This window comes from Pseudophryne corroboree, chromosome 1 (assembly GCF_028390025.1).
Source record: "Pseudophryne corroboree isolate aPseCor3 chromosome 1, aPseCor3.hap2, whole genome shotgun sequence".
In the NCBI taxonomy this organism is placed as follows: Eukaryota; Metazoa; Chordata; class Amphibia; order Anura; family Myobatrachidae; genus Pseudophryne; species Pseudophryne corroboree.
Window position 1 is genome coordinate 1094300652 of NC_086444.1, and position 27678 is coordinate 1094328329.

Below are 27678 nucleotides of genomic sequence, written 5' to 3' on the forward strand. Positions count from 1 at the left end.
ACCACATCAATTGATTAAACAGGAGGCCAAAAAACCAAATGGTAATAAAATTCTTTCCAAAAACAGGAATATTTTTATTCCAACGTATAAAAAAGTTACAATAGATAAAAACAATTAAAATATGAAAAACAATGAAGATCCCACTACTCCTGTGTTTGTTCTGCTCTATACCCTCAGGAACCAATTGCATAAAAAATATTATCTTAAAACAATGGACCTTAATAACGGGTAAGGGCTAAAATGAACACTTACAGGCAGGGATCAGCACAAGTACCAACGCATTTCGGATAGGCTATCCTTCCTCAGGGCATGTTGCAGAACAAACACAGTCGGCCATTTTTACCCACTGGTCCCTTCCTATGTGTCCAGGAACCAATCACAGTTTAGGGACATCAAACCTATACATTACATATCTGTATCTTAGTATCTCCACTTTATCTAAGTAATGCATTAATAAATCAACATTCAGACTTTTCAAATATAAAAAAATAGCTTTAAAACACTAAAGAAATTCAAGCACATTATATAATTTGTTATCATGATATCCTGTTCTGGATTAACCGGATTTAAGGACCTCCATATAGTCTCTTTTTGAACATTTGCACAGTCCGGAATTTCAAGCCATTTTTCTTCTTTTGCTTCCATGTAATTAGAATCCGTCCCTCTCGTTTCCCCCGGAAATGATGTATCTCAGTGCCACTCAATCTCTTGTCCCCACACACTGGGTATGAGCTTTCAACCGTTCCTATGCGGGATTCCTTGTCTTTACGATCCGTCCGTTCGTGACCGGAAATTACGTCCGTCCACATCCGGTAAATGGAACGCAAGTTCCGGGTGCTGGTGGAACGCACAGACATCTTCCCCATATGGGATTTTTTGTTCATAGCAAGCTCATATAACATAGAAAAGAATGATAAAAGATAGATTAATATATATAGATATAATCCTTTTCCAGAGTCATATCACTATAGTCTATCAACCTAACATAAAAAACCTTTATATGTTTTCCGTCATTCTATAGTCTTTTTTTAAAATTGTCAATGTAAATAGCACATAGACGCATCTATTTGCATGGGGATTAAAGGTACATTTTTGCGGACTCGTTACAACCATAAAATCATAATTTTCTAATGTATTATAAAAACCACTTCATTTCAAATTCGACGTTGAGCCCCCTCGGGTCTAGGGTCCTCAAGTCATAAATCATTCGCATCTCTGCCTTTGCTAGCTGTTCTTCCCCATTATTTGTTCTCCAATTAGGGGTGATGGCTTTTATTCCACAAAAACTGACTAAATGGTCTATGTTACATTTATGATCTTTTTTGAAATGAAGTGAGACATTATGGGTTTCTAAACCCTTTCTGATGTTTCTTACGTGTTCTGCCATGCGGGTCTTCAGCATGCGGGTAGTTCGCCCCACATACTGAGAGCCACACGAGCATTCCAGCAGATACACGCAATTTTTCGTATTGCACGTGATGAAGTCTCTAATAGTATAGCTCCTTTTAGTTTGAGTGGACTTATAGTGGGTAATTTTACTCTCCTTGCTTCTGCACATCCGGCACATGATACATGTGCCGCACCTATAGAAGCCTTTGGAGACATTCCTTGTTAACATCTTAGGTGCGACAACTACACTTTTCACAATGCTCTCTTTTAAATTATTCGCTCTTCTGTACACAAATCTGGGAGCTTCAGATATATGGTCTTTAAGCACAGGGTCCCTGTTCAGAATTGACCAATGTCGTCTAATTACTTTTTCAATTTCCCTGTGCTGGCTATTAAAGCCCATAATGAGGGGAATATCTCTAGGATTGTTGTTTTTCTTGTCCACACCCCTAGTGAGCATATTATGGCGATCCTTCTTCCCTGTTTCCTCCATAGCTTTTTGAACTAATATTGGGTTGTATCCTTTTTCTGTAAATTGTTCCCGTAATGTTTCTGCCTGCTCCAAATACACCTCCACATCAGTACAATTCCTCCTAATTCTTTGGAATTGACTGACCGGTATGCTCTGTAACCAATTATAGTGGTGGTTGCTTTTATAGTCTATAAATGAGTTGCAGTCAGTTTGTTTTACAAAGTTACTGGTCTTAATTTTATTATCTTCAATATATATCCGAAGATCTAAAAAGTTAACTTCTTTCTCACTGATGTTAAAGGATAATTGGATGTTATTAGAATTATTATTAAGGTGTTTACAAAATGCATCTAGAGAGGTAAGATCGCCCCTCCATATAAACAATATATCGTCTATATAGCGATGCCATGACACCAGACTGGCACCCCACTCATGGCCATTCCACACTTGGTGTTCCTCCCAGTGTGCCATGAATAAGTTAGCATAACTGGGTGCCAGTCTGGTGCCCATCGCTGTTCCTGTTAACTGAAGATAGAAAGCATTATCGAACCAAAAAAAATTATTATGTAATATTAATGAGGTTCCCTCAAGGACAAAATTTCTCTTTTCCATAGGTATACCATCCTTATCCATGAAATGAGACATGGCATCTAATCCCTGTTGATGGTTAATAACCGTGTACAAAGATGTGACATCGGCAGTGATTAGATGGAAATCGGGTTGCCAATCTACCAACATAAGTTTGTTAATGGTTGTTATAGTATCTTTCAGGAAGGATCTAGTAGTTTTGACCATGGGTTGTAACATGTGGTCTATAAAGCATGATAAATTCGATAGACTAGAGTTGGTTCCTGCTACAATCGGATGACCTGGGGGTACCTTTTTATCCTTATGGATTTTCGGTAGGATATATAATACCGGTATGGAGGGATTTTCAATGGTCATAAATTTCTGCTCTTCCTCTGTGATAACCCCCTTTGTAAGGTACATGGCCAAAAAAATCTCTAATTTCTTATCTATATTATTGCTGGGATTTCCTCTTAGTTTTTGATAAGTCGTATTATCCATTAGTTGACGCATGACCTCTTTATTGTAATCCTCCAAATCTAAAATGATGATACTCCCCCTCTTATCGGCTAGCTTGACCACTATTTCTTTGTTGTTACTCAGTGTCTTAATGGCCTTCCTTTCTTCCTTAGTTAGATTTACTTTTCTATTGGGTTTAAATTCAATACTTTCTAGGTCTGCTTTAACTGCCTTTTCAAAGGATTCGATAAAGCTTCCCTTCTTATGTTTAGGGTAAAATTTAGACCTTCTTTTGAATCTAAACCCTATCTCATCCTCTTCCTTGTTTCCACTGGGCATTTCCTCAAAAAACCTCTTTAATGTGAGTCTTCTAACAAATTTTTCAATATCTTTGTGGGTATCAAACTTATCACATCTATTTGCAGGCGAAAACTTTAGACCTTTTTCAAGGACTGTTCTCTCATGTATAGTTAGTTCATATTTACTAAGGTTGTAAATTTTAGTGATCTCCTTTTTTGGGGCCTTCTCCCCCACTGGATATATATCACTACGTATGGCCTCCTCTATTGTGTCTGTGTCACTATTTGCATTTGTTGATGCAATATTATCAACTTTATTAGTTTTTACTCTCCTCCTATTTTTATTAAGGGACTTATTCTTTCCTCCTCGATTGCCCCGTTTTCTCTGTATATCCTTTATCTTCGTCTGGGGGGTTTGTAAGTACCCCTCTCTAAAAAATGATTATCCCGTTCTTTCGGGGAATCTATATGGTTTCGATAATTTGCATAATTTCTCCTTTCATTATACTGAGTTCTGTCTTCCTCACCTCTTCTTGGTCGATCCCTCCAGGATTCCACATCTCTTCTTTGATTTATTCTAATGTGGTCCTCCTCTCTCTCATTATTCGGGTTGGGCCTATCCCTTCCATAATTATATGTCCCTAAGTGGGTATTTCTTGACAGTGGGCCCTTATATCTATTCATATAGTTAGTCTGCTGACCTTCCTCTCTCTGGTTCCTATCTCCCTTTTTTCTTTCATAGGTATTGTTGTAACTTTCTTTTCTATTTACAACTTTTCTGTTGGGCTGACGGGGGGATCTTCTTGGGAGTCCTTCCTGAATGGTGTCTTTATTATCTTGCTCTCCCTGAGTTACTAATGAGTTCTTATATTCATTCCTATCATTCATATCTCTATTAAATTTCTTTTGTTTCTTATTCCTAATCTCCTTCTCATTTTTCATAACTCTAGTGGTGATTATTTCATCCATTTCCTTATATTCCATTGAACCCGCATATGGTTCCACTAGGGATTTAAAGGTTTCTATATCCTCCTCCACTTCTTGTAGTTCTTGTTTCTTCTCCCGAATGATTAGTTCCATAAGGGAGAAAGAACAGGAATCGGTAATTTTATTCCATTCCTCCAAAAAGGTACCTGATTCCCTTTGAAAGGAAGGAGATTTGTTAACCCTTAGTCCCCTCGGTATTAGTTTATTTGTACAATATTTTTCTAGGGAAACAATTTCCCACCATATTTTTCCTTCTTTGATTAAGAGTTTTTCTAATCTATGCATAGCATTGTCTAGATTGGTATCAATCAAGTCAGTTTTACCACACTCTTTAAACACATCATCTACAAGGGCTTTTCTTTGGGTTCTATGTGTGAACATAATTCCTGGCAGCAAGACACACTTCAAAAGGTGCACAACACGTATTATAACAAAAAACAGAGAAGAGTAACTTGCGCCTTAGTTGCAGCTTTGTACTATACTCTCAAAGAGCACCACTCTTTGATAAACATGTGTATACAAAAAAGAATAGAGTAGTCCACAAGCGCTACTATAACTGAGGGAGTCTCTAGTTAGTTCCTGCCCAAATGTTTTCTCTATCTGGATGCAGAATTATTTTCCCTCAGTGTTGTACAGTTCTTTTCCTTCCACACTTAGGTTCGCACCTTTGGACTGACCTCCATTCAGTGCGGGAAGTACATCAAAAGGTTTCTTTACATTTCTTTCACAGCTTCTCAAATTGCATCAATTGGTCATCATCACGTCCCTTGCAGGGGACACTCACCTCTACTAGGTTCCCTATGTTCCTTGAAAGGTTTCTTTAGCCGTGACAACGTCCTGATTCTCTCAAAGGTCCAGATGTCATTCACCACATCAATTGATTAAACAGGAGGCCAAAAAACCAAATGGTAATAAAATTCTTTCCAAAAACAGGAATATTTTTATTCCAACGTATAAAAAAGTTACAATAGATAAAAACAATTAAAATATGAAAAACAATGAAGATCCCACTACTCCTGTGTTTGTTCTGCTCTATACCCTCAGGAACCAATTGCATAAAAAATATTATCTTAAAACAATGGACCTTAATAACGGGTAAGGGCTAAAATGAACTCTTACAGGCAGGGATCAGCACAAGTACCAACGCGTTTCGGATAGGCTAGCCTTCCTCAGGGCATGTTGCAGAACAAACCGAGTCGGCCATTTATACCCACTGGTCCCTTCCTATGTGTCCAGGAACCAATCACAGTTTAGGGACATCAAACCTATACATTACATATCTGTATCTTAGTATCTCCACTTTATCTAAGTAATGCATTAATAAATCAACATTCAGACTTTTCAAATATAAAAAAATAGCTTTAAAACACTAAAGAAATTCAAGCACATTATATAATTGGTTATCATGATATCCTGTTCTGGATTAACCGGATTTAAGGACCTCCATATAGTCTATTTTTGAACATTTGCACAGTCCGGAATTTCAAGCCATTTTTCTTCTTTTGCTTCCATGTAATTAGAATCCGTCCCTCTCGTTTCCCCCGGAAATGATGTATCTCAGTGCCACTCAATCTCTTGTCCCCACACACTGGGTATGAGCTTTCAACCGTTCCTATGCGGGATTCCTTGTCTTTACGATCCGTCCGTTCGTGACCGGAAATTACGTCCGTCCACATCCGGTAAATGGAACGCAAGTTCCGGGTGCTGGTGGAACGCACAGACATCTTCCCCATATGGGATTTTTTGTTCATAGCAAGCTCATATAACATAGAAAATAATGATAAAAGATAGATTAATATATATAGATATAATCCTTTTCCAGAGTCATATCACCATAGTCTATCAACCTAACATAAAAAACCTTTATATGTTTTCCGTCATTCTATAGTCTTTTTTTAAAATTGTCAATGTAAATAGCACATAGACGCATCTATTTGCATGGGGATTAAAGGTACATTTTTGCGGACTCGTTACAACCATAAAATCATAATTTTCTAATGTATTATAAAAACCACTTCATTTCAAATTCGACGTTGAGCCCCCTCGGGTCTAGGGTCCTCAAGTCATAAATCATTCGCATCTCTGCCTTTGCTAGCTGTTCTTCCCCATTATTTGTTCTCCAATTAGGGGTGATGGCTTTTATTCCACAAAAACTGACTAAATGGTCTATGTTACATTTATGATCTTTTTTGAAATGAAGTGAGACATTATGGGTTTCTAAACCCTTTCTGATGTTTCTTACGTGTTCTGCCATGCGGGTCTTCAGCATGCGGGTAGTTCGCCCCACATCCTGAGAGCCACACGAGCATTCCAGCAGATACACGCAATTTTTCGTATTGCACGTGATGAAGTCTCTAATAGTATAGCTCCTTTTAGTTTGAGTGGACTTATAGTGGGTAATTTTACTCTCCTTGCTTCTGCACGTCCGGCACATGATACATGTGCCGCACCTATAGAAGCCTTTGGAGACATTCCTTGTTAACATCTTAGGTGCGACAACTACACTTTTCACAATGCTCTCTTTTAAATTCTTCGCTCTTCTGTACACAAATCTGGGAGCTTCAGATATATGGTCTTTAAGCACAGGGTCCCTGTTCAGAATTGACCAATGTCGTCTAATTACTTTTTCAATTTCCCTGTGCTGGCTATTAAAGCCCATAATGAGGGGAAAATCTCTAGGATTGTTGTTTTTCTTGTCCACACCCCTAGTGAGCATATTATGGCGATCCTTCTTCCCTGTTTCCTCCATAGCTTTTTGAACTAATATTGGGTTGTATCCTTTTTCTGTAAATTGTTCCCGTAATGTTTCTGCCTGCTCCAAATACACCTCCACATCAGTACAATTCCTCCTAATTCTTTGGAATTGACTGACCGGTATGCTCTGTAACCAATTATAGTGGTGGTTGCTTTTATAGTCTATAAATGAGTTGCAGTCAGTTTGTTTTACAAAGTTACTGGTCTTAATTTTATTATCTTCAATATATATCCGAAGATCTAAAAAGTTAACTTCTTTCTCACTGATGTTAAAGGATAATTGGATGTTATTAGAATTATAATTAAGGTGTTTACAAAATGCATCTAGAGAGGTAAGATCGCCCCTCCATATAAACAATATATCGTCTATATAGCGATGCCATGACACCAGACTGGCACCCCACTCATGGTCATTCCACACTTGGTGTTCCTCCCAGTGTGCCATGAATAAGTTAGCATAACTGGGTGCCAGTCTGGTGCCCATCGCTGTTCCTGTTAACTGAAGATAGAAAGCATTATCGAACCAAAAAAAAAATATTATGTAATATTAATGAGGTTCCCTCAAGGACAAAATTTCTCTTTTCCATAGGTATACCATCCTTATCCATGAAATGAGACATGGCATCTAATCCCTGTTGATGGTTAATAACCGTGTACAAAGATGTGACATCGGCAGTGATTAGAAGGAAATCGGGTTGCCAATCTACCAACATAAGTTTGTTAATGGTTGTTATAGTATCTTTCAGGTAGGATCTAGTAGTTTTGACCATGGGTTGTAACATGTGGTCTATAAAGCATGATAAATTCGATAGACTAGAGTTGGTTCCTGCTACAATCGGATGACCTGGGGGTACCTTTTTATCCTTATGGATTTTCGGTAGGATATATAATACCGGTATGGAGGGATTTTCAATGGTCATAAATTTCTGCTCTTCCTCTGTGATAACCCCCTTTGTAAGGTACATGGCCAAAAAAATCTCTAATTTCTTATCTATATTATTGCTGGGATTTCCTCTTAGTTTTTGATAAGTCGTATTATCCATTAGTTGACGCATGACCTCTTTATTGTAATCCTCCAAATCTAAAATGATGATACTCCCCCCCTTATCGGCTAGCTTGACCACTATTTCTTTGTTGTTACTCAGTGTCTTAATGGCATTCCTTTCTTCCTTAGTTAGATTTACTTTTCTATTGGGTTTAAATTCAATACTTTCTAGGTCTGCTTTAACTGCCTTTTCAAAGGATTCGATAAAGCTTCCCTTCTTATGTTTAGGGTAAAATTTAGACCTTCTTTTGAATCTAAACCCTATCTCATCCTCTTCCTTGTTTCCACTGGGCATTTCCTCAAAAAACCTCTTTAATGTGAGTCTTCTAACAAATTTTTCAATATCTATGTGGGTATCAAACTTATCACATCTATTTGCAGGCGAAAACTTTAGACCTTTTTCAAGGACTGTTCTCTCATGTATAGTTAGTTCATATTTACTAAGGTTGTAAATTTTAGTGATCTCCTTTTTTGGGGCCTTCTCCCCCACTGGATTTATATAACTACGTATGGCCTCCTCCATTGTGTCTGTGTCACTATTTGCATTTGTTGATGCAATATTATCAACTTTATTAGTTTTTACTCTCCTCCTATTTTTATTAAGGGACTTATTCTTTCCTCCTCGATTGCCCCCTTTTCTCTGTATATCCTTTATCTTCGTCTGGGGGTTTGTAAGTACCCCTCTCTAAAAAATGATTATCCCGTTCTTTCGGGGAATCTATATGGTTTCGATAATTTGCATAATTTCTCCTTTCATTATACTGAGTTCTGTCTTCCTCACCTCTTCTTGGTCGATCCCTCCAGGATTCCACATCTCTTCTTTGATTTATTCTAATGTGGTCCTCCTCTCTCTCATTATTCAGGTTGGGCCTATCCCTTCCATAATTATATGTCCCTAAGTGGGTATTTCTTGACGGTGGGCCCTTATATCTATTCATATAGTTAGTCTGCTGACCTTCCTCTCTCTGGTTCCTATCTCCCTTTTTTCTTTCATAGGTATTGTTGTAACTTTCTTTTCTATTTACAACTTTTCTGTTGGGCTGACGGGGGGATCTTCTTGGGAGTCCTTCCTGAATGGTGTCTTTATTATCTTGCTCTCCCTGAGTTACTAATGAGTTCTTATATTCATTCCTATCATTCATATCTCCATTAAATTTCTTTTGTTTCTTATTCCTAATCTCCTCATTTTTCATAACTCTAGTGGTGATTATTTCCTCCATTTCCTTATATTCCATTGAACCCGCATATGGTTCCACTAGGGATTTAAAGGTTTCTATATCCTCCTCCACTTCTTGTAGTTTTTGTTTCTTCTCCCGAATGATTAGTTCCATAAGGGAGAAAGAACAGGAATCGGTAATTTTATTCCATTCCTCCAAAAAGGTACCTGATTCCCTTTGAAAGGAAGGAGATTTGTTAACCCTTAGTCCCCTCGGTATTAGTTTATTTGTACAATATTTTTCTAGGGAAACAATTTCCCACCATATTTTTCCTTCTTTGATTAAGAGTTTTTCTAGTCTATGCATAGCATTGTCTAGATTGGTATCAATCAAGTCAGTTTTACCACACTCTTTAAACACATCATCTACAAGGGCTTTTCTTTGGGTTCTATGTGTGAACATAATTCCTGGCAGCAAGACACACTTCAAAAGGTGCACAACACGTATTATAACAAAAAACAGAGAAGAGTAACTTGCGCCTTAGTTGCAGCTTTGTACTATACTCTCAAAGAGCACCACTCTTTGATAAACATGTGTATACAAAAAAGAATAGAGTAGTCCACAAGCGCTACTATAACTGAGGGAGTCTCTAGTTAGTTCCTGCCCAAATGTTTTCTCTATCTGGATGCAGAATTATTTTCCCTCAGTGTTGTACAGTTCTTTTCCTTCCACACTTAGGTTTGCACCTTTGGACTGACCTCCATTCAGTGCGGGATGTAGATCAAAAGGTTTCTTTACATTTCTTTCACAGCTTCTCAAATTGCATCAATTGGTCATCATCACGTCCCTTGCAGGGGACACTCACCTCTACTAGGTTCCCTATGTTCCTTGAAAGGTTTCTTTAGCCGTGACACCGTCCTGATTCTCTCAAAGGTCCAGATGTCATTCACCACATCAATTGATTAAACAGGAGGCCAAAAAACCAAATGGTAATAAAATTCTTTCCAAAAACAGGAATATTTTTATTCCAACGTATAAAAAAGTTACAATAGATAAAAACAATTAAAATATGAAAAACAATGAAGATCCCACTACTCCTGTGTTTGTTCTGCTCTATACCCTCAGGAACCAATTGCATAAAAAATATTATCTTAAAACAATGGACCTTAATAACGGGTAAGGGCTAAAATGAACACTTACAGGCAGGGATCAGCACAAGTACCAACGCGTTTCGGATAGGCTATCCTTCCTCAGGGCATGTTGCAGAACAAACACAGTCGGCCATTTATACCCACTGGTCCCTTCCTATGTGTCCAGGAACCAATCACAGTTTAGGGACATCAAACCTATACATTACATATCTGTATCTTAGTATCTCCACTTTATCTAAGTAATGCATTAATAAATCAACATTCAGACTTTTCAAATATAAAAAAATAGCTTTAAAACACTAAAGAAATTCAAGCACATTATATAATTGGTTATCATGATATCCTGTTCTGGATTAACCGGATTTAAGGACCTCCATATAGTCTATTTTTGAACATTTGCACAGTCCGGAATTTCAAGCCATTTTTCTTCTTTTGCTTCCATGTAATTAGAATCCGTCCCTCTCGTTTCCCCCGGAAATGATGTATCTCAGTGCCACTCAATCTCTTGTCCCCACACACTGGGTATGAGCTTTCAACCGTTCCTATGCGGGATTCCTTGTCTTTACGATCCGTCCGTTCATGACCGGAAATTACGTCCGTCCACATCCGGTAAATGGAACGCAAGTTCTGGGTGCTGGTGGAACGCACAGACATCTTCCCCATATGGGATTTTTTGTTCATAGCAAGCTCATATAACATAGAAAAGAATGATAAAAGATAGATTACTATATATAGATATAATCCTTTTCCAGAGTCATATCACCATAGTCTATCAACCTAACATAAAAAACCTTTATATGTTTTCCGTCATTCTATAGTCTTTTTTTAAAATTGTCAATGTAAATAGCACATAGACGCATCTATTTGCATGGGGATTAAAGGTACATTTTTGCGGACTCGTTACAACCATAAAATCATAATTTTCTAATGTATTATAAAAACCACTTCATTTCAAATTCGACGTTGAGCCCCCTCGGGTCTAGGGTCCTCAAGTCATAAATCATTCGCATCTCTGCCTTTGCTAGCTGTTCTTCCCCATTATTTGTTCTCCAATTAGGGTGATGGCTTTTATTCCACAAAAACTGACTAAATGGTCTATGTTACATTTATGATCTTTTTTGAAATGAAGTGAGACATTATGGGTTTCTAAACCCTTTCTGATGTTTCTTACGTGTTCTGCCATGCGGGTCTTCAGCATGCGGGTAGTTCGCCCCACGAGCATTCCAGCAGATACACGCAATTTTTCGTATTGCACGTGATGAAGTCTCTAATAGTATAGCTCCTTTTAGTTTGAGTGGACTTATAGTGGGTAATTTTACTCTCCTTGCTTCTGCACGTCCGGCACATGATACATGTGCCGCACCTATAGAAGCCTTTGGAGACATTCCTTGTTAACATCTTAGGTGCGACAACTACACTTTTCACAATGCTCTCTTTTAAATTCTTCGCTCTTCTGTACACAAATCTGGGAGCTTCAGATATATGGTCTTTAAGCACAGGGTCCCTGTTCAGAATTGACCAATGTCGTCTAATTACTTTTTCAATTTCCCTGTGCTGGCTATTAAAGCCCATAATGAGGGGAATATCTCTAGGATTGTTGTTTTTCTTGTCCACACCCCTAGTGAGCATATTATGGCGATCCTTCTTCCCTGTTTCCTCCATAGGTTTTTGAACTAATATTGGGTTGTATCCTTTTTCTGTAAATTGTTCCCGTAATGTTTCTGCCTGCTCCAAATACACCTCCACATCAGTACAATTCCTCCTAATTCTTTGGAATTGACTGACCGGTATGCTCTGTAACCAATTATAGTTGTGGTTGCTTTTATAGTCTATAAATGAGTTGCAGTCAGTTTGTTTTACAAAGTTACTGGTCTTAATTTTATTATCTTCAATATATATCCGAAGATCTAAAAAGTTAACTTCTTTCTCACTGATGTTAAAGGATAATTGGATGTTATTAGAATTATTATTAAGGTGTTTACAAAATGCATCTAGAGAGGTAAGATCGCCCCTCCATATAAACAATGTATCGTCTATATAGCGATGCCATGACACCAGACTGGCACCCCACTCATGGCCATTCCACACTTGGTGTTCCTCCCAGTGTGCCATGAATAAGTTAGCATAACTGGGTGCCAGTCTGGTGCCCATCGCTGTTCCTGTTAACTGAAGATAGAAAGCATTATCGAACCAAAAAAAATTATTATGTAATATTAATGAGGTTCCTTCAAGGACAAAATTTCTCTTTTCCATAGGTATACCATCCTTATCCATGAAATGAGACATGGCATCTAATCCCTGTTGATGGGTAATAACCGTGTACAAAGATGTGACATCGGCAGTGATTAGAAGGAAATCGGGTTGCCAATCTACCAACATAAGTTTGTTAATGGTTGTTATAGTATCTTTCAGGTAGGATCTAGTAGTTTTGACCATGGGTTGTAACATGTGGTCTATAAAGCATGATAAATTCGATAGACTAGAGTTGGTTCCTGCTACAATCGGATGACCTGGGGGTACCTTTTTATCCTTATGGATTTTCGGTAGGATATATAATACCGGTATGGAGGGATTTTCAATGGTCATAAATTTCTGCTCTTCCTCTGTGATAACCACCTTTGTAAGGTACATGGCCAAAAAAATCTCTAATTTCTTATCTATATTATTGCTGGGATTTCCTCTTAGTTTTTGATAAGTCGTATTATCCATTAGTTGACGCATGACCTCTTTATTGTAATCCTCCAAATCTAAAATGATGATACTCCCCCCCTTATCGGCTAGCTTGACCACTATTTCTTTGTTGTTACTCGGTGTCTTAATGGCCTTCCTTTCTTCCTTAGTTAGATTTACTTTTCTATTGGGTTTAAATTCAATACTTTCTAGGTCTGCTTTAACTGCCTTTTCAAAGGATTCGATAAAGCTTCCCTTCTTATGTTTAGGGTAAAATTTAGACCTTCTTTTGAATCTAAACCCTATCTCATCCTCTTCCTTGTTTCCACTGGGCATTTCCTCAAAAAACCTCTTTAATGTGAGTCTTCTAACAAATTTTTCAATATCTATGTGGGTATCAAACTTATCACATCTATTTGCAGGCGAAAACTTTAGACCTTTTTCAAGGACTGTTCTCTCATGTATAGTTAGTTCATATTTACTAAGGTTGTAAATTTTAGTGATCTCCTTTTTTGGGGCCTTCTCCCCCACTGGATTTATATCACTACGTATGGCCTCCTCCATTGTGTCTGTGTCACTATTTGCATTTGTTGATGCAATATTATCAACTTTATTAGTTTTTACTCTCCTCCTATTTTTATTAAGGGACTTATTCTTTCCTCCTCGATTGCCCCGTGTTCTCTGTATATCCTTTATCTTCGTCTGGGGGGTTTGTAAGTACCCCTCTCTAAAAAATTATTATCCCGTTCTTTCGGGGAATCTATATGGTTTCGATAATTTGCATAATTTCTCCTTTCATTATACTGAGTTCTGTCTTCCTCACCTCTTCTTGGTCGATCCCTCCAGGATTCCACATCTCTTCTTTGATTTATTCTAATGTGGTCCTCCTCTCTCTCATTATTCGGGTTGGGCCTATCCCTTCCATAATTATATGTCCCTAAGTGGGTATTTCTTGACAGTGGGCCCTTATATCTATTCATATAGTTAGTCTGCTGACCTTCCTCTCTCTGGTTCCTATCTCCCTTTTTTCTTTCATAGGTATTGTTGTAACTTTCTTTTCTATTTACAACTTTTCTGTTGGGCTGACGGGGGGATCTTCTTGGGAGTCCTTCCTGAATGGTGTCTTTATTATCTTGCTCTCCCTGAGTTACTAATGAGTTCTTATATTCATTCCTATCATTCATATCTCTATTAAATTTCTTTTGTTTCTTATTCCTAATCTCCTTCTCATTTTTCATAACTCTAGTGGTGATTATTTCCTCCATTTCCTTATATTCCATTGAACCCGCATATGGTTCCACTAGGGATTTAAAGGTTTCTATATCCTCCTCCACTTCTTGTAGTTCTTGTTTCTTCTCCCGAATGATTAGTTCCATAAGGGAGAAAGAACAGGAATCTGTAATTTTATTCCATTCCTCCAAAAAGGTACCTGATTCCCTTTGAAAGGAAGGAGATTTGTTAACCCTTAGTCCCCTCGGTATTAGTTTATTTGTACAATATTTTTCTAGGGAAACAATTTCCCACCATATTTTTCCTTCTTTGATTAAGAGTTTTTCTAGTCTATGCATAGCATTGTCTAGATTGGTATCAATCAAGTCAGTTTTACCACACTCTTTAAACACATTATCTGCAAGGGCTTTTCTTTGGGTTCTATGTGTGAACATAATTCCTGGCAGCAAGACACACTTCAAAAGGTGCACAACACGTATTATAACAAAAAACAGAGAAGAGTAACTTGCGCCTTAGTTGCAGCTTTGTACTATACTCTCAAAGAGCACCACTCTTTGATAAACATGTGTATACAAAAAAGAATAGAGTAGTCCACAAGCGCTACTATAACTGAGGGAGTCTCTAGTTAGTTCCTGCCCAAATGTTTTCTCTATCTGGATGCAGAATTATTTTCCCTCAGTGTTGTACAGTTCTTTTCCTTCCACACTTAGGTTCGCACCTTTGGACTGACCTCCATTCAGTGCGGGATGTACATCAAAAGGTTTCTTTACATTTCTTTCACAGCTTCTCAAATTGCATCAATTGGTCATCATCACGTCCCTTGCAGGGGACACTCACCTCTACTAGGTTCCCTATGTTCCTTGAAAGGTTTCTTTAGCCGTGACACCGTCCTGATTCTCTCAAAGGTCCAGATGTCATTCACCACATCAATTGATTAAACAGGAGGCCAAAAAACCAAATGGTAATAAAATTCTTTCCAAAAACAGGAATATTTTTATTCCAACGTATAAAAAAGTAACAATAGATAAAAACAATTAAAATATGAAAAACAATGAAGATCCCACTACTCCTGTGTTTGTTCTGCTCTATACCCTCAGGAACCAATTGCATAAAAAATATTATCTTAAAACAATGGACCTTAATAACGGGTAAGGGCTAAAATGAACACTTACAGGCAGGGATCAGCACAAGTACCAGTTTTTATAAAACATTAGAAAATTATGATTTTATGGTTGTAACGAGTCCGCAAAAATGTACCTTTAATCCCCATGCAAATAGATGCGTCTATGTGCTATTTACATTGACAATTTTAAAAAAAGACTATAGAATGACGAAAAACATATAAAGGTTTTTTATGTTTGGTTGATAGACTATGGTGATATGACTCTGGAAAAGGATTATATCTATATATAGTAATCTATCTTTTATCATTCTTTTCTATGTTATATGAGCTTGCTATGAACAAAAAATCCCATATGGGGAAGATGTCTGTGCGTTCCACCAGCACCCGGAACTTGCGTTCCATTTACCGGATGTGGACGGACGTCATTTCCGGTCACGAACGGAAGGATCGGAAAGACAAGGAATCCCGCATAGGAATGGTTGAAATCTCATACCCAGTGTGTGGGGACAAGAGATTGAGTGGCACTGAGATACATCATTTCCGGGGGAAACGAGAGGGACGGATTCTAATTACATGGAAGCAAAAGAAGAAAAATGGCTTGAAATTCCGGACTGTGCAAATGTTCAAAAAGAGACTATATGGAGGTCCTTAAATCCGGTTAATCCAGAACAGGTTATCATGATAACCAATTATATAATGTGCTTGAATTTCTTTAGTGTTTTAAAGCTATTTTTTTATATTTGAAAAGTCTGAATGTTGATTTATTAATGCATTACTTAGATAAAGTGGAGATACTAAGATACAGATATGTAATGTATAGGTTTGATGTCCCTAAACTGTGATTGGTTCCTGGACTCATAGGAAGGGACCAGTGGGTATAAATGGCCGACTGTGTTTGTTCTGCAACATGCCCTGAGGAAGGATAGCCTATCCGAAACGCATTGGTACTTGTGCTGATCCCTGCCTGTAAGTGTTCATTTTAGCCCTTACCCGTTATTAAGGTCCATTGTTTTAAGATAATATTTTTTATGCAATTGGTTCCTGAGGGTATAGAGCAGAACAAACACAGGAGTAGTGGGATCTTCATTGTTTTTCATATTTTAATTGTTTTTATCTATTGTAACTTTTTTATACGTTGGAATAAAAATATTCCTGTTTTTGGAAAGAATTTTATTACCATTTGGTTTTTTGGCCTCCTGTTTAATCAATTGATGTGGTGAATGACATCTGGACCTTTGAGAGAATCAGGACGGTGTCACGGCTAAAGAAACCTTTCAAGGAACATAGAGAACCTAGTAGAGGTGAGTGTCCCCTGCAAGGGACGTGATGATGACCAATTGATGCAATTTGAGAAGCTGTGAAATAAATGTAAAGAAACCTTTTGATGTACATCCCGCACTGAATGGAGGTCAGTCCAAAGGTGCGAACCTTAGTGTGGAAGGAAAAGAACTGTACAACACTGAGGGAAAATAATTCTGCATCCAGATAGAGAAAACATTTGGGCAGGAACTAACTAGAGACTCCCTCAGTTATAGTAGCGCTTGTGGACTACTCTATTCTTTTTTGTATACACTTATTAGAGAACTAGGTAACGCCACCGAACCCAATAACAAAGATTGGCGGACAGTGCTAAGGGCATGTTTGCCCTCCAATATTGACACCGTGAAATTCATTGCTGACTGTAAATTAGATGCAGAAGTACCTCTCACTGATGAATACAATCAGGAGAACGTAAAACAGATCAATCTGCAGTTAGGAGTATATTTCCCAACTGTTGTCAAATGGAATAAAATCTTCTCCATTAGACAAAAAGAAGGTGAAACGGCTTCTGATTATTTCCATCGAGCACTGCAGGAAATGGCTAGATTTACTGGGATCGAAGATATTAAGGATAATGTGCACCATAGGGAGGTAGCGGTGTCCGTATTAATGGACGGGTTAAAGGAAGTGTTGAGAACCAGGGTACAAACCACTCAACCAAGTTGGAGAGTTATCTCGGTGGCTGCGTTAAGAGAGTCCGCTATTGAGCATGATCGGAACATCATTAGGCACAGGGAGTCACATGGGGATAAGCTAATGACAGTAAGTATCAAAGCCCTGACAACGAAGCCACATCAGCCTAAACCCCAGACCTCTGTTGGTAAGTCGTATGTGATAACATGTTATAAATGTCAGAGAGAAGGACATTACGCACGAAACTGTAATTTTAAAGACCCACATAAGGTATATCGACCCCCTAGACCAGAACATGACACTCAGTATGATGCACATAATTGGGATCAGGGACCGCAGAGGAGAAGTTATGAACCGCATGCAGGGGAAACAAAGAGGTACCCACCAAGGAGAGACTGGGAAAATTCTCAGTTACCCCCCTCACATATTGTAGCTGCCAGCGCGCTGCGGGGGGGTCACCACACACAATAGGGGTGAGGCCACACCTGTAGTCTGCAGCCAGTGAAATTAATTGCGAGCCTTGGAAGTGAACCTGAGGTCACAATTGATGAAGCTGGTAGATCACTACCTTTCCTTGTAGATACGGGGGCGGCCAAGTCAGTGTTAAATTCAACGGTAGGTATGAAAACCACTGGTAAAACAATTTCAGCAATGGGAGTAACGGGAATAGTACAACACTACCCTTTAAGTAAACCAGCAGGGATTACGATAGGGCCTTTATAGACCAAGCATTCCTTTTTGCTAGCTGCATCGGCTCCGACTAATCTACTTGGGAGAGATTTACTGTGTAAGATGGGGTGTGTCGCATATTGTACTCCTGAAGGTGTTTTCTTAGATATACCCGAGAATCACGCTCAGGAAGTGCAGGATATGTTAGACTCCCCACAAAGGTTAATGTCACACACTGCTGTTACAGACAGGTGTCGATCCAAGGTAGAGGAAATGATCTACCAGATACCAGAGTCCCTCTGGACCAAAGATGGACAAGACACTGGATTGATGGCAAATGTAGCTCCTGTAGTAGTGCAAGTAAAAGATGGTAGGATAGCTCCAAAAATCCCACAGTATCCTCTGAAGCCAGAGGTGGAATTAGGAGTGTACCCAGTCATAGAGCGCTTGCTACAACAGGGCATCCTAGTTAGGACGTCCAGCACTGCCAATAGTCCCATTTTCCCTGTGAAAAAGAGTGGGGGGAGGGGTTACAGGTTAGTGCAGGATCTAAGGGGGATAAACAAGATAGTTGAGAGCCAATTCCCCGTAGTGCCAAATCCAGCTGTCATCCTTATGCAAATCCCTCCTACTGCAAAATTGCACCCTGACAGCCAATACTTGTTTGCATTTACATACAGAGGAGTACAGTACACCTGGACTCGTTTACCTCAAGGTTTCATTGACAGCCCAAGTATTTTCTCACAGGCTTTGCATGACTGTTTACAATCCTTTCAACCTGAGAGCGGATCAGTATTAATACAGTATGTAGATGACTTACTGCTGTGTTCTGATTCACTCGAATCGTCCTTGAGAGACACGAAACAACTTCTGTTTCACCTTTCTGATACGGGACACAAGGTTTCAAAGGACAAGTTGCAGTTATGCCAGACCAAGGTAAAATATTTGGGACATTGCTTAACACAAGGACTGAGACACCTCACCGCTGATAGAATACAGGCGATTCGCGACATGACTCTGCCACAAACCCAACAACAGATCCGCACTTTCCTAGGAATGTGTGGGTATTGCCGAAACTGGATCCCAGGGTTTTCCATACTGGCCTTACCTTTGCAAGAGATGGTCTCGTCAAACAAACCAGATCGGATTTCACACACAGATGAGTCCGAACTGGCATTTGAGAGACTCAAACAGTGCCTATCACAGGCACCAGCATTAGGTATGCCAGATTATGGGAAACCCTTTGAATTGTACGGTACGGAGAGTGCTGGGTGTGCGGCAGGTGTTTTAACCCAGAGACATGGTGATGCCAGCTGGCTGGTAGCTTACTACAGTGCACAATTGGACACCGTAGCACGGTCTCTCCCAACATGCTTGCGAAGTGTTGCAGCGATAGCATTGCTAGTGAGTAAAAGCGAAGATGTAGTGTTAGGACACAACCTGACCATCCATACACCTCATGCAGTGTCAGCCTTACTGAATTCTGCCCAAACCAGACACGTCTCATCAGCACGTTTTACAAGGTGGGAATTAGCACTAATGGCCCCTGTAAACATCACCATAAGGAGATGCAGCGCACTAAATCCTGCAACGTATCTCCCAGGTGTGCCTGGACAGGCACAAAGGGTGGGGGATGAGAGTGATGGTGAAGGAGGACACTGACACACATGATTGTATGGAATATTTGAATCAAACTTTCACTGCAAGGCCCGACATTAGTGACAACCCACTGGAAGGCGTAGATTTTACTTTTTACACTGATGGTAGTTGCCACAGACAGACGGACTCGGGAGACTTGTGTACTGGATACGCAGTAGTAGATGACAAAGGTACCATAGAAGCGGAACCCCTGGGCCCACCTCACTCAGCACCAGTTGCTGAGTTGGTCGCCCTAACCAGAGCGTGTGAATTGGCTAAGGGTAAGTCAGCCAATATCTACACGGATTATAGGTATGCCTTTGGAGTAGTACATGATTTCGGGGCCCTATGGCGCCTCAGAAATTTCATGACGGCAGCTGGCACACCCGTGGCGCATGCGACCCACATCAAAAGACTTCAAGCAGCGATACAGGAACCTGACAGAGTGGCTGTTATCAAGTGTAAAGCCCACACGTACAGCCAAGACCCAGTGTCACTTGGTAACAGCCGGGCAGACGAAGCTGCTAAATCAGCAGCCAGCACCCCCATACAGACAGACATCACACAACTGATGGTATTCAATACCGTCAACACACAAAAATTGAGTGAAATGCAAAATTTGTGTTCCCCACAGGAAAAGGCAGTCTGGAGGTCAAAAGGATATGGCCAGGAGTCCTCAGGACTCTGGACAGATGGGCAGGGTAAGCCAGTGGCTCCCAGAGCATACCTTCCAAGTTTAGCTGAGGCGGCACATGGTCTGACTCATCTGGGCAAAGAGGGTATGTGTAAGTTGGTAAGAGCCTACTGGTGCACGCCAGGATTCTCTTCTCATGCGGGCAAGAGAGCAATGACATGCCTTACCTGCTTGAGGAAGAATATTGGAAAGGCAATACCAACAGAACCATCCCATATCCCGCCAACAGACGGCCCTTTTCAGGTAATACAGATTGATTTCATACAATTGCCACCCTGTAGAAATTTAAAGTATGTGTTGGTTTGTATTGATGTGTTTTCATATTGGGTAGAAGCGTTCCCCGCTGCCACAAATACTGCTGTGTTTACTGCAAAGAAAATTGTGCAGGAATTTGTGTGCAGATATGGTATCCCTTGGATAATTGAAAGTGATAGGGGTACCCATTTTACAGGTGAAGTCTTTCAGGTAATGTGCAAATTAATGGGAATTAATAGTAAGCTGCATACTCCGTACCGCCCACAGGCGAGTGCGAAAGTGGAAAGAGTAAACAGCACTATTAAGAACAAGTTGAGCAAAGTGATGGCTGAAACTGGATTGTTGTGGCCAGAAGCTTTGCCACTTGTATTGTACAGCATCAGAACCACTCCCAGGTCCCCCCTTAGCCTATCACCCTTTGAGATTCTTTTTGGTCGACAACCCCATGTAATGATTGACCCCCAGGATGATTTGAAATGCAATAATGAAGTGACTGTAAAGTATTTGGTTAAGATGAGCAAGCAGTTGAGGAATCAAAACAGCAATCTAAAGCTGGTGATTCCTGACCTGCCAGACAGTAATTGTCATGACATTGAACCTGGGGATTATGTAATGATTTGAAATTTTCTACGCTCAGGTTGCCTGATTGACCGGTGGGAAGGACCGTACCAAGTCTTACTAACTAGCACGACAGCATTGAAGGTTGCCGAAAGAGAGACTTGGGTCCACTCGTCCCACTGTAAGAAGGTCGCTGACCCAGAGAAAGCCCATGACAAAGAGCAGAGTGTAGAGGAAACCGTATCACTGCAGTGCCTGTTCCAGGAAGGTTGAGAGGCAGGACTATTGTCACGGCACCTGAGCACAGAGAACTACAAGACCAGAGGCGGTTGTCGTACCAGTTTTCTTTCCCTTCTATTATTTTCTTTACCTCCCATTACCACTCTTTCTTTCTCCTCCTGCAAGATGGACTTACCCCAAGAGACTGCGTTCCGGGTTTTCCTGTTGACCCTGTTGTTGACCAGAGCAGTCTATTTCGGTGAGAGTACCAGAGAGGTCGAGAAAGGATCTGGAATGGGTTCTGATGACAAGGACGGATTAGTAGAATTCCAAGAGCAACACAGTCACCGAGCAAAGGCGAGTATCAGAAAACGATCTAGTAGTCATGAAACTAGGAGACATTGTGAAGGGTTATTGGCTGAAGAAAATTGTTTCTGTAGGAATTGTGAAAACATAGTTGAGGACGGGTGCATCCAGAGATGTCAGTCCAGCCTTAATATCAACATGGACCGTCATCCATTGAGTGACTATCACTCATTAGTGGGTAAGGTTTTAAACCAAACAGAATGCTGGGTGTGCTCACAAGTACCTCAAGGTCAGAGCAAGTCAGGACTAGTTCCGTATCCATTAACAATAGATGAGGTACTTGAATTAAGGGGTGGGAGACCGGTGGACAAGAAATTTAATATTTCTAGGCCTCCTAGTTTGAAGCTCCACCAATATCATGTGGATAGGTCCTTAATATGTTTCAACATTTCCAATCCCCGAAAGCCGGGAAATTGGGAAGTGACATGGAATAACCAAACCATGGCATTTTCACACAGAGCCGATAGAATGCCCGTAGATCCAGAACTTATACGCCAAATAGCCGACGGTGGGAGGTATTTTCGGTACAGGTATACTCTAGGAAGTAGGACCATGCGGGTTGGAGAAGTATCTCCAGGGTACTGTGCGCATATCATACAGCCTGATACGTGTACTGAACAAATGAGAGAGTTAGGGATAGGATTTTTCACCTGGAAGGTTTGCAATATGGTGATGTCATATTCTGTCCCATATGTTCTCCCCGATGATGCATATTTCATATGCGGGAGGAAGGCGTATAAGTGGCTTGCCCCAGACTCAGAGGGATTGTGTTACATTGTAAGAGTGTTGCCAGAAGTAATGACCATTACATATAATAAGATGAAAGACGTTCACCGCAATGCTCAAGCTCCTTACACTCACACTCACTACGAACACATTGTTAAGAGACACCTTATAGATAGGACAGAGCACGCAGCCTCTGATTTGATCCACGAATCCACCGGGATTCAATTCCTACTCACGTTAGATATCACCCATACCGCCAGAGGAATTATACATTTTAGGTATATTCATGCGCTAGCGAACCTGATAGACAATATCACCGAGATGTATGATGACACCTTCAGGTATACTGGGAGGGAATTGCAAGCTTACAAAACGGAACTGATCCAGCACAGGATGGTTCTCAATTACATCACAGCGGTGACAGGCGGGTATTGTGTCACCCTAGCAACTCAGTATGGTGTGAAGTGCTGTACGTATATTACAAACAGCACTGATGACCCAACCGAGGTCATAGATCAAAAGATGGATGATATCTTGCAATTGAAGTGGGAGTTCCGAAGGAGACACAACCTTACCCTTACTGCTGTGAGTAATGACTGACCGGCTGGGTTTCATGGTTGAACCCACGCAATTGGTTCTCAGGTTTAGGAGAATGGGCTCAAAATGTTATTGTGAATGTAGGAAAGTTTCTCCTTTGTATCCTGGGAGTTGTCATAATGATTGGTTTGATATTTAGATGTGTTCGGATTTTAATGCGGTGCAAGCGCAGTACCAAAGTGATGAGTTTGAGGAGCGAGGGCATTGTTACAACAACTGGTTTAATTTATGACCCATCAATTGAGACAATGCTGTGATAAGACGTGATTCCACGGTCCGTTTCTTTCACCCGTTTCTCCTTTGTTTTTCTCCCAAGCAAAAAGACATCCATTCGGAAGAAGACTAAAGACTATGATGGAGAAGACTACAGACCTTTGATGGACATTTCTACAGACTTTGAGAGACACTTTAGAGACTTTAAAGACTTTTTATGGACACTTAAAAGACTTTGATTATCACCCACAGCAAGGATACACCTATCCGGACAAGACTTCAACAGACACCCAAGGACAATTGCACACATCATTATGTGAATGTATTTGTGACATATTTCTTATCTTCATCTCTACAATCTTCAGGTAGTGACACACATAGTCGACAGGTGATATAGGTACATATATTAGCATTCACATGTTATTCCCCCTCCATGTATCGTCAACTAAATGTGCACCCCATTTGTTGGAACAAGAAGCCGAAAAGAGCTCGGTAGTGTTTGTTGGCCCACTTACAGACCCTTAATACGGGATAAGAAGGATTTAATGTATACTTCGCAATACCTCAAAGCTTATCTAGAACATGTACGGCACGATGATACATGCCCCCCCCCAGACATGAAGTTCATATATACATGCTTTTGCTATCCCACTAGGCCATACATTTCCCACCTACTCCTCTCCTCCTACCTCCCAATCATTTATAGGTATTTCATTGTATTGTATATTTTTCTGCTTAATTGTTTAGATTGTGGCAGTTATTGTTGACTGCCAAAGGGTCGACTGTCAAAGTCGAAAAATATTGTAATACATATCCCTTGTACTAACCCCTCATGCACATGCACGCTGCTCGTACACCCGGTCCCCCGTGCGTACACATATCCGCAAGTTGCGTAAGAGACGCTCCGGCGACTCGTGCGCATGATATGTGTATTTACGGCGGAGTTTGTGAGCGTGTAGCGTGCGACTCGAACATAGCATATTTAACCCAAATAGTGCATTTTGTAGATATAGTTCCCTTAGATCATGTCAGCGAGTAATGTTAGTTTAAACAGTTCCAGGACGGAGGGATTCATCTTTGCATGATAGGAAGGGTCAGATTAAGGTTGGTAGGTGATGTCTAGTATCCAGCTGTAGGGTATTTTAAGGGTAACATTCCGGTGTTAGTTAGGAAAAGATTGCTTGCTCCTGCGTATAGTTATGTACAGAAGTAGGTTATGAACATTAACTGTATTTGCTGTAAATTACACATGCGGCGGGAATCCAGAGGATACCTCCCACCAGAGCAGTTGGGAAAGGACATCGCCTACCTGTTCAAATCCACCTATGACCTTTGCTGTAATGTAGAGACACATCCCTGTGTCCAATGAACAATGAGATTACAGTGACCATTGTATTGTGAATGTATGTTGTGTATAAAAAGACCACTGTTGCCTGGCCGGACACAAGACTCTGAAGGCTTTCTCCCTGATAGCTGAGGACTGGTCCAGGACGCTCTTGCGAATGATTCCCCACGTATGTATATTCTCTGTAGCCATTATTCTCTATTATTCTGTTTAGATTTCCTTGTTAGCCTGTAGTGTATAACTTGTATCTGTTTACCCCTTTTTTCTGAATAATCCACTGCGGTGTTAGAGCCCAGTGGTTTACCACAAACCGGTGTTGTGTTTTCACTTTCCTGCAAAGGGCTTTCTTAGCCTCTTAATCGGTATAAGGTGTATAAGCATTGTTAAGGTTTTAAGGTATCACATCGTTGCAGTACTAGGCTGCTAAGGTTTAAAGTATAAGCACATCCTTGCACTGTTTCATTATTTAAGGTTTACTGTATATCACACTGTGTGCGTCCGCGCCGCGTGTACGTCGTACCCACGGCACGGCGTCTGATACGCTAAGAGCGTATCAATACGGTACTCAGTACGCCAATAGCGTGCTTAGTATGAAGCGTGAATCCGTGTGCGTACGTGCCGCTCGTGCGTCACGCTCACGGCACAGCATCTGATACGCTAAGTGCGTATCCATACGGTACTCAGTACGCAAATAGCGTACTTAGTACGTAGTGTGTGTAATAAGTCTAGCGGCCATAGCGGCTCCACGGTAATAGCGAGTCTAGCGGTATAGCTTTATGTTTTAAGATAATATTTGACATTATCACTAATTTCACAGACAGACAGGGAGGTCAGGTAACAATAAATTGACAACACAGTACTGTAGGTAAATAAAGAGTTGATAAGAAATGCAGTCACTTTGATAGAGACACACGCTCTTGTGTAAATGTTAGCAGTGATCCCTTCTCATACAGTACAGCACAGATTCTCTAATGTCAATGAACTACAGTGTTGCTCGAACAGTTAGTTGCCTCCGTATACACTATTTATATTTATTGATATGTCTACAGGACCTCATTGTCGCTGATTTAGATAGCGTAATGAGATACTCTTGCAGCTTTGTCCAGATATATGTAAAACCTGTGTGTACACTTCTATTGATTGTGAAGGTATATTACTATAGATTAAAAAAAATGTAATAAAGTGTCAGGAAAAAACAAACATGCATTTGCACTTTGGGAATCGAACCCAGAACTCTAAGCATGGGAAGCGGCACACTTCACCACTCGGACATGACACCTCATGATAGATACACAAGCTCATGTGTAAATGTACTGTAAGCAGTGATCCCTTCCCATTGGTTTTTGTTTATGCCATTACAGGACTTGGACGCTCCTACCGTACAATACATATACATATAATGTCAATGAACTACAGTATTGCTTTAATACATAAGTTGGGACTGTATACACTTTATTTATTTATTTATTTGTCAATTTCAATGAACTATAGCAGTGGTAGCCAACCCTGGTCCTCGAGAGCTACCAACAGTTCACATTTTCCAGCTCACCTAGCAGGTGCACAGGTGCAGTCATCATTAACTGACACATTTTAAAAGATCCACAGTTGGATTCTGTGAGGACACCTGGAAAACATTAACTGTTGGTAGCTCTCGAGGACCAGGGTTGGCTACCGCTGAACTATAGTAATGCTTTAACACATTAGTTGCATCTGTAAAACAATGTTTTTTTATATATATTTTGTCTACAGGACTTGGACACTCACATACAGTAACACGGCAATGGACAAGTGTTTAAACACGTTCGTTTGCATCTGTATAATCTACTTTTGTAATTTTTTTATTGACTCTGTCTGACCATTGGTCTGTGTGTACAGTATACAGTAACATTACAGTCATCACTGACCACTTGCCAGAGCTTGTAGAGCAATCCTCTGCTATTCACTCTAAAGTACTGGATTGGTAGAGCATTAGCCACCCAGTGGTGGAGATGTGTATTGCACGCTAAGTATGTAGTCGTGCCTCAACGTGCCTGTCCGTGCATAAACTCAACAACCTAAGCTATTGCCTAGGTGCTACTAAACCTCCATTTAGGCGCAGACACAGCAAAGATGAGAGAGGATCCATCTGTACAGCTCTATGTATTTGTGCATGTGATAGATAAGTCTTTGATGCTCTATGCACATGTGGTTAGTGTACACTGGACATGCGTTTACTATTTCATCCAAAACACAAATGATACAGAGGTTTTCCTATTCATTTCAATAGCACTTTCAGCATGAGCACTCCATGTAGAAATGAATAGGGAACTGATGGATTGGGAAGCCCCACTAATAAATAAATAAAAAGAGGCAGGGTAGTCACCTCAGACTCCAGTGGTATCACAACTTAGTATGGTCCAACAGAGGGGCATGGAGCATGGGTTTACCCTGCTATAGTGAAAAACCCTCTCCAACATAGACAGTCTGAGCTGGTTGCCACTTTCAAAAAGATGTTTTGCAGTTCCATGTTGAAATGTTCTTGTGAAAAACCCTCTTCTTGTAATTCATAGTAAATAAAATTACCCATATTAAACTCCACAAATTGCTTAATAGGAGCCCCACCACAGAACAATAGAAGAATTAAAGAGCATCACTAATTGCTCCGTAAATCACAAGTGATCTCCCAGATTAGATGCAAAGTGATTAGCTGGCAGAGAGGGGATTCTAGGGACTCCCTACTCTGATTACACATCAATAGAGAATAATTTAAGATCCATTCATGTTAATGGATAATTCATTTCAATTGGTGTTTCTACATAAAGTACACAACCCCATTGAAATAAGAGGGCTATTATAATAAATGGCCCATTGCTATGAATGGCAAATACAATACTGGTCCCTCATGTCAAAGTCGAAAAATATAGTGACCTATGATGCCTTGTACTAACCCCATGCGCTTGCCCGCTGCACGTGCACATTCTCTCCCGTGCGTGCGCATATTCGCAGTTGCGTGACGGCGCCTCCACGGTCGAGCGCTCATGCGCGTGGTATGTGCATTTACGGTAGAGTTTGTGTGCGTCTGGCGGGCGACTCGATCGTTACATAGTTAATCCAAATAGTGTATTTTATAGGTTATGGTCCCCTTAATAATATCATTAAGTTT